The sequence below is a fragment of the Pygocentrus nattereri genome, chromosome 2, assembly GCF_015220715.1.
Source record: "Pygocentrus nattereri isolate fPygNat1 chromosome 2, fPygNat1.pri, whole genome shotgun sequence".
NCBI lineage: Eukaryota > Metazoa > Chordata > Actinopteri > Characiformes > Serrasalmidae > Pygocentrus > Pygocentrus nattereri.
In genome coordinates, this window is record NC_051212.1 from 47,767,742 (window position 1) to 47,776,587 (window position 8,846).

An 8,846-nucleotide genomic window follows, 5' to 3' on the forward strand; every position below is an offset into this window, starting at 1 on the left:
TGACCCAGTAAGGGTCCAAAAGGTATGGATGATATGGGTGTGACTTACTCTGAAGAGGTACTGCATTTAGTCTTAAATTGAAACACGTCCTGAAAATGCATGGAATTTAACCTGAGGATTATTTTGGTCCAGTTCAGAACTATTTTTAAACGTACACTGAATTCAGAAATACAGCATAAAAAGGAATCAATACCGGCCTGGTTGTTTACCCAGCGTTAACTGTTTACGTTGGCGCCTTTTACGCCACTTTTTTTCTAAAGGGCACATGGTGTCATGATTTACCAAAGGTGGCACAAAGGCCACATTTCAGTTTCCTGTTCATCAACCCTTAGCGGCTGGGAGTTAGTGTTGTTTTGCTATACTGTAATTACACATCAAGTTGAATAGCAGATCATATTAGATTTACATTCCGAATCGACAGTTTTGAGTGGGCACTTCAGACGTCTGTGTTCATTTCGACATGAAGGAAGTGAAAAAAGTGGTAATAAATGTAAAGAATGCTTGATTCTGAGTAAAACAGGATATCGACCCCAAATCTAACACAAACGTGGTATGGATTTAGCAGTTAGGTCCAATCTCATTTCACCCCTCGCCCCTACCACTGAGCCCTTACCCCTATTTGCACGTTCACTCCGAAGGGTAGGGCGAAGTGTTAGGGCTACATGGCCCTCCAAACAGAGGTTTTACAGAGACTCACTCCAAAACAGAGTGATATGAGGGGAAAAAAGAAAGACCAGCAAGACGGCTGAACAAGCGACCAAAGAAACCCACAAATAGGAGCATTTTTTTCTGTTATAATTACAATAACCACCGTATTATCTTAGTTTAATGTAGTTTCAATGTATTATGGTCCTTTTCTTCATATCAAGAATAAACACCGCTAGTACTATGCTGATGTCTCAGTAGCTCACTGGCTCATTTTCCTGTTTACACCCTAAATGGTGCAGCACTTACATTCTGGGGCCTCAAGGAAATTCGAACGAGAAGGTCATGAATATCTGACCTCAGCTTCATATCACTGAAGAATCAGGGGCAGGTGATAATTGATTATTGCTTCGTCCTCTTTGAAGGAATATAATGCCTTAAATGCTACTAAAGCCCAGCAGTGGGGAGCTGAACTTTACCCTCCTCTGCTGTCACTGCAGACGGCCAGCATCGCCTACAGAGCAGCGCAAGTAACTAATGTAAGTTAATGTTAATTATTTGAGGGTCCCATTACATAGGGGAAAATGTCAACCACTGTCCCTTGTAACTCTGTTCCTAGGGGCGAGTTGACACTCGAAAACAAGGGGTGGGGTAAATAATTCAAGTCAAGATTCATATCAAGCTACAACTTTTATTATAGCTGTGGCTCCTAATGGTTAAATGGGGATTCCATCGACTTTTCAAACTTTCTGCATCATTTATCGCTGAAATAAGGGATCAGGCAGCTCATTCGTAACAATTTCATGTAATATTGTTCTCTGGGGGAGCCTTTAGGGGCATTAATCTCTTCACGTGCCTGATTCCTATCACCAGCACTGACTCGGTAAGTTTCTCTAGAACACACCAAACCGTTCTGAATGACTTTGTTTGCATCTCAACCTTTTAATTCTACTGAAATTTCTAAAAAAATCAGCAAAGTTCCCCTTTCAGAAACCGTAAGAGCGTCCGCTGTGTAAGCGTCACTCTGTCTATAGCAGAGGAGATGCACTATAATGTGTTTAATGAGCCGGTTGTCTTTCCTGCTCTCTCACGTGTGGAGATACACACACTCTAAGTCACAAGGGGGTGAAGTATGTGTAAGAAAGGCCTGAAGGCTCCTTGTGGTTTGCGTCAAGCTGTGATATGTGATTGGTAGCTAAGGGGTGGGAGCATGGAGGGGGGGGTGTGTTGCTCATTGTCGAGCTTTAGTTGATGACTCACAGGCCAAAGACATGACGCACCGGTGCTTGCTCTCTCTTTCTCTCCCTTATTCATGATGTTCCACGCCGTACAGCAACCTCTGTTCTGACTGTTGTCTTCTATGGTAAATCTGGTGGAGTCCTAAGTTCGCTGGATTGTTCCTCAGCATCCACTTCTTCATCAGCATGTGAGCACCATGGTCTAAACAGTGAGAGAGAGAGAGGCTTAGTAATAGCCTGCCTTGATTGTAAAGCTTTTGTAGATGTCTCATACCGGAAATGACACACTCCACTGTGACAAAGATAGAAATGGACACATTATTGCTTACATTTTATCAGTAGCCACTACAACACAGACTGCATTTCAAATACGAAACGACCAGGTGAGAATAATCTAGCGCCACGTCATCATCATCATCGTCGTCTACGTGCATGTGATATGCAGCTGCGGCCTTTTTTGTGGTGCACCTACATTGCTGCCTATACTCACAGTCTATTTCATCAGATCCACTTACCGCATATGCTTCCTGGACAAAAGTAATGGGATACACTTCTTAATCGTTGAATTCAGGTGCTTCATTCAGTCCCGTTGCCACAGATGTATAAAATCAAGCACCTAGCCATGCAGTCTGCCTTTAAACATTTGTGAAAGAATGGGTCGTTCTAAAGAGCTCACTGAATTCGAGTGTGGTGCTGTAATAGGATGCCACCATTGCAACAAGTCAGTCCCTCCTAGATATTCCACAATCAACTGTGTGTGGTATTATTGAAAATTGGAAGCGTTTAGGAACCACAGCAACAAGGCTACGAAGCTGCCGAGGGTTGAATGGTGCATAAACGTCGCCTGCTGATCAATAACTGCTAGTTTCCAAACCTCCACTGGCATCAACATCAGCACAAAGGTTGTGCGCCGGGAGCCTCATGGCATGGGTCTCCATGGCCAAGCAAGCCTTACCTCACTAAGTACAATGCCAAGCGTCATATGATGGGGGTGTAAAGCACACCACAACTGGACTCTGGAGCCACAGAGACACATTCTGTGGAGTGATGAATCATGGTTCTCTGGCAGTCTGATGGATGAGTCTGGGTTTGGCAAATGTCAGGAGAACGTTACCTGCCTGACTGCATAGTGCCAACTGTAAAGTTTGGTGGAGGAGGGATGATGCTATGGGGTTGTTTTTCAGGGGTTGATCTAGAACCCTTAGTTCCAGTGAAGGGAAATCTTAATGCTTCAACATTTTAGATAACTCTACACTTTCAACCTTGTGGGAAAAGTTTGGGGAAGAACCTTTTCTGTTCCAGCATGACTGAGCCCCAGTGCACAGAGCAAGGTCCATAAAGTCATGGCTAGGTGAGTTTGGTGTGGAAGAACTCGACTGGCCCTCACAGAGCCCTGACCTCAACCCCAATGAACATCTTTGGGATGAACTAGAATGGAGATTGCGAGCCAGGCCCACTTCGTCTGGCATCAGTGTCTGACCTCACAAATGATCTTCTGGATGAATGAGCTAAATTCCCAGGGGAGTGGAAGCTATTATAGCTGCAAAGGGGGTCCAACTCCATATTAATGCACTTTGTAGTTCTTAGCAAGTGTTGCAGTGGTATAAGTGGATCAGATGCAGCAGCGTTGCTAGAGTTTTTAAACACTGGGTCCATTTACTGTCCAGTCTTTTAGACACACCTATCTTGTTGCTCCACCTTGTACATTACTGGGCAAAAGCCACCATTTATTCAAAACAGATGTTATTCATTTATCTCCATCAGGAAAATGTAGAGAACACATTTGACAGAAAATTAAACCTTAACATAATATTATGTCATATTTTTCAGTATGCAGTGTCCACACTTGGCCTTTATTATACCTTCCATTCTTTTCAGGAGACTCGCTTTCAGTTTTTCACCTTGATCTTTTTCTACAGTTCCAAAGTTCAGTCTTGGAAGTTGGTTGCATTTGCTGCTTCTCATGATTCACATACTCCCAAACACAGTGAGTGATGTTGAGGTCTGGGCTCTGGGGTGGCCAGTCCACTGTTCAGCTTCTTTGTTTGATGTGTCCGTCTCCTTTTCTCTGTGAGGTTCTTTTTGACCCGTTGAGTGGTCTTCTCACAGTTTAAGGATGGACAGAAACACCTGTGGATGTTTTCAGATCTGAAGCAGCTTGATTTTCTCCTCTCTCTCTCTCAGAGATGAAAGCACTATTTATCTACCTGTGACAGTTTTGTTGGTCTATCAGGTCTCGATTAACTCCAGTTTGCCTTTCTCCTTCCTTATGCGAGCATTTTATCTTACACTGTATCTAATCTCAGAAATTTCTCAGAACAACTCGTACTTGCCTTGAACTTAAACAAAAGAAGGGTGGTCTTCTCCACAGTACTGTAGATGTAAAGTTACAGACGATAGCTCATCTGGTGCTGCTCATTTTCTGTTAGTCATCCTCTAGTCCTTCATTAGTGGTCAGTTTCTGACCACAGGACACTGTTGGCAGGATATTTTAGGTTGGTGGACTATTCTCAGTCCAGCAGTGACGCTACATTGTTTAAAAACTCCAGCAGCACTGATGCGTCTGATTCACTTGTACCAGCGCAACAGCCAGTAACACACTACTTCCATGCCATACCTGCTTTGTGGTGGCCCTGTTCGGGTCCCAACTATTAAAGAATGGGGCAACAGGGGGGCCAACAAAGTATGCAGGGACACAGATGGACTATAAATTGCACCTATATGGTAAGTGGACCTGATCAAATGGGCAGTGAGCACAGATGCAAGATACTCCTATGTGCTCCTATTAAAGTGGACAGTGAGTGTTCCATGCCTTTAAGATAACTGCTAAATACCATCTCTTACACACAGAGATTGCAGCTATAAAAACCATATAGTGTCACATCATAGAATAGTGCTCAACTGTAATTGCAGTATGTTAGTAATGTGTGTTACCATTGTCGGCACACAGGGGGCGCTACAGAACCTCGTTTGGTGAGTTGAGAGGACTTCAGGGCATAAAGCCGATGCCAAAGCTTGGGGAACTGTGGCCTGTCCGGTATCTTGATCTGGAAGACATGAACCCCAGGCATTGGGTCATCCATTCAAATACAGTATGCGCCAAAATAACATGTGTATATAGTAAATATGATATCAACTGAGTATCTTTAGACTGGCCTTTTGTTATTAACATGAATTTGTAAATTTGTCTTGTTCATGGACAATAAGCACATATCAAAGTCTTGAATAGTGTCATTTTTTGGAATGATTTAATATATAATGATATAATATTTGTGTCCACTCAAGCCCTCAAGCCTTAATAGAGACTTTTAACTTTTGTAAATTGTACCTGCGTCCAAGCTTGAAGGGGATGATATATAACATGAGATTCACTCACCCATCCAAATCATTGAATTCAGGTGTTCCAATCACTTCCATGACCACAGGTGTATAACACCAAGCCCCTAGTCCTGCAGACTGCTTCTACAGACATTAGTGAAAGAATGGGTCGCACTCAGGAGCTCCAGTGAACTCCAGCGTGGTACCGTGATCAGACGCCACCTGTGCAACAAGTCCAGTTTTGAAATTTCCTCACTACTAAATATTCCGCAGTCAACTGTCAGGGGTATTATAACAAACTGGAAGTGATTGGGAACGACAGCAACTCAGCCACAAAATGATAGGCCACGTAAAATGACAGAGCAGCGGATACAGAGGTGCAAAGTGCCCAGAGGTCGCCAACTTTCTGCAGAGTCAATCACTACAGACCTCCAAACTTCATGTGGCCTTCAGATCAGCTCAAGAACAGCGTAGAGAGCTTCATGGAGTGGGTTTCCATGGCCAAGCAGCTGCATCTAAGCCTTAAGCGTCGAATGCAGTGGTGTAAAGCGCCGCCACTGGACTGTAGAGCAGTGGAGACGCGAGTGGCCAATCACACTTCTCCATCTAGCAATCCGATGGACGAGTCTGGCTTTGGTGGCTGCCAGGAGAACGGGACTTGTCTGACTGCATTGTGCCATGTGCAAAGTTTGGTGGAGGGGGGATCATGGTGTGGGGTTGTTTTTCAGGAGTTGGTCTCAGCCCCTTAGTTCCAGTGAAAGGAACTCAATCCATAAAGTGCACAAATCTAGGTCCATAAAGACATGGATGAGCAAGTTTGGTGTGGAAGAACTTGACTGGCCTGCACAGAGTCCTGACCTCAACCCGACAGAACACCTTTGGGATGAATTAGAGTGGAGACTGCGAGCCAGGCCTTCTTGTCCCACATCTGTGTCTGGGATGTCACTAAAGTTCATATGCGTGTGAAGGCAGACGACTGAATACTTTTGGAAATATAGCGTACATAAATATATATAAACATCATATAGCCATGTTTTGCATGGTTGTATGGCTCCTCTCTATAATAGAAAGCCTGTTGCACATAAATTCTTCTATAGCAATTCTATACAACATAAAAACAGGTTCCACTCATGTAATATGTAAAACAGCCTTTTTAACATGGCTTAAATCACCACGGCTGAACATCTTAAAGGGCCAGTATCATAGACAGAAATTTTCCTGCTATTTTGAAATAAGAGTTTGCTGTCAGCTGTAAAGACTCTTAAAGCAGTTCAAAATTCCCTCCCCAGTCTCGATAGTCCATACACGGAAGCCAAGTCATTGTTTTTGTGATGTCACAGTAACATCTATCCATGCTTGCCTACAGCAGTTTAACTCTGCCCGCTCACATTGTTGGCCATGAGGTCCGCTTTGGCACGGACTGCTTTTTGAATGAGGCACAACAATAGCTGCCAATCAGAACAGACATCATTTACATATATCAGTCTTAAACACACAGCCAGTTATATTCTAAGAGACAAGAGGGAGGTCGGAATGTCTGAATGGTCATGGGGAAAAAAAGAAGATGAATGCTTGTTGCCCAAAAGTCGAGTTCGAGAAATGTAGGATGTGGGCCCTTTTAGGATGTGGGCCCTTTGGTAGTGGTCATTTCGGTCAGGCTGTAGCATTGGTGTGTTAAAGGTGAACTCCACCCGCTTTTCCAAAATGGTACATAATTAAATGGTCGAGATGTAAACAAAGTCATCCAGAGTGCTTCGGTGTGAAATGCTCTGTTGTGGACAAACGTACAGGGTCAGAACTGTTCACAGTGGTGGTGATAGGAACCAGACGTCCACCTCCAAGAGCTACCTCGCAGAAAGTTATTCCATGATAGCTTTGTGGTAAAGTTGTGGCTTAAATGTAGTTTAACCCATTCATTTTAATCGACTGACGACAGAGGGTTACAAGCAGGTCGGTGTGAGCCCCCAAAAAACTTACTTTTTCGGATTTATGACATTATCATGTGAAAACTCAGCTGTGTGGATACTCTGGTGTTAAATTAAATGGCTGTATTTGTGTTGTGGACATATATGGGGACAAAATATGGCTCTACAATGAACCACTTCACATCAAATCACTCTGAACGGCTCTGTTTACATCTCAAGGATTGAATTATTCAGAAATTTGGAGAAACTGGTGGAGCTCCCCTTTTAACAAGTAACTTTATTGACAAAGACATGAAGTTGGGGGCCTTGACTCGGACGAAAAGACGACATTTACGACGTTATCTAGCTGTAATATCAGAAAACGTGAAGCATTTCTGACGCCAAACGCACTTGTTCGAATTTTCCCGTTCCACCTTAAATGGTGCAGCAGTTCCATCCTGGCGCCTCGGGTGCACCATTTAAGGTGGAACGGGAAAATTCGACCACGACGCTGAACACACGCTGCCGCGGTCCTGTCAGAAAACAAACACGAGCGTGGACGTGTTTCTGCGACTCGGACTTTACCTGACGGAGCTGGTATTGTACCGTTATGAGGATTTAAGTGGGATAACGTGAAGTAAATTTTCAGTGAAGTCTGAAACACAACACAGCGCGGAGGACTGAAACCTAAACTGTGCTCACCACTTCTTTCTCCCAAACTCAGCTCACAAGCGCGAGTCGACGGTTTCAAGCTCCCCACTCTGTGAATTGATTCTACTACAGGGCCGCCTGAAAGTGGGTTCTGGGGGGCGGGGGGAGCACGGTGCACGTCGCTCACGTTTATTCCCGTTAAACGCACAGTCGACCTGCTTAAAACACTTGATATCAGCGTAGAAGCTGTTTGGCACTATCACAGACACGTAAACGCGCAAAGAGATTCCTCGAATGTGTCCATACGAGCGCCCCGAGCAGTTTGGACTCCCCCCGCCGACGACATGGAATGTTCCACAATTTATTCCAGGGAAAGACTGACAGTTTTTTGGGTCATGAAGCAGCTGTTCAAGTCAGCGTCTCACCCTCCCTCCGCGGGAATAAGAAATTAGTACATTTCAAATTAGATAAGTAAGATTTTTTGCCGTGCAGAGACACAAATACACGTGATTCGAGCTTTTATTTGAAATCAATTGTAAAAATGTGGTGAAGTGGTTTGTTTTCTTTTAATTATTCATCCCTGTTTCACCACTTTTGCACTATGCCATCCCAATCCCAGCCCCAAAGTTTTGGAATTATGTTTCACTGCTTTATCTGCTGTATTGCTGAATATATTGTTTTCTAGAGTTCTTGTTTATGGTGATCTGCTCATCTGACAATGTCCAAAACAGCTACTGTGCTCATCTAATTCCGTCTAATCTGCGAATGCAGGTCAGGTTTATAGAGATCACGACATACATCTTTGTGCAAGTTAAAGGGCCATTCCGACTGAAGTGGAATGAAATGTGAAAACATAACCAGTGCTACATTTGTTGTGAACATGCCTTCTCGCCTGCCGCAACAGTCTCCAGAGTGAGATTTCTCAGTTTAAAGACTAGGAAATCCCCTGCTGATGATGTATCTTGAAGGTGGGAACATTTGAAAGACCTGGAGTGGATACTTAAAGGCGGGCGGTTCTGCTTTAGTGGTTGTAGGAGGAATGGTGGGAATTTTTAGGTTCAGTGGGATAGCCATCCGGAATGGTTCTTTG

At 43.9% G+C, this 8,846-nt stretch overlaps 1 long non-coding RNA gene across 2 annotated transcripts; it reads right to left on the minus strand.

The window, feature by feature from the left end:
- Nucleotides 1-1,316: 1,316 nt before the first annotated feature.
- On the minus strand, nt 1,317-7,894 carry LOC108428899. 2 transcript variants are annotated; one of them, XR_001857963.1, is made up of 3 exons: nt 7,808-7,894; nt 4,818-4,930; nt 1,317-2,085 (listed from the first exon to the last, which is right to left on the minus strand). It is a non-coding gene; the product is annotated as an uncharacterized LOC108428899 (long non-coding RNA). The 2 variants fall into 2 exon arrangements; XR_001857964.1 differs by lacking the exon at nt 7,808-7,894 and adding an exon at nt 5,260-5,298.
- Between the last annotated feature and the right edge of the window lie 952 nt (nt 7,895-8,846).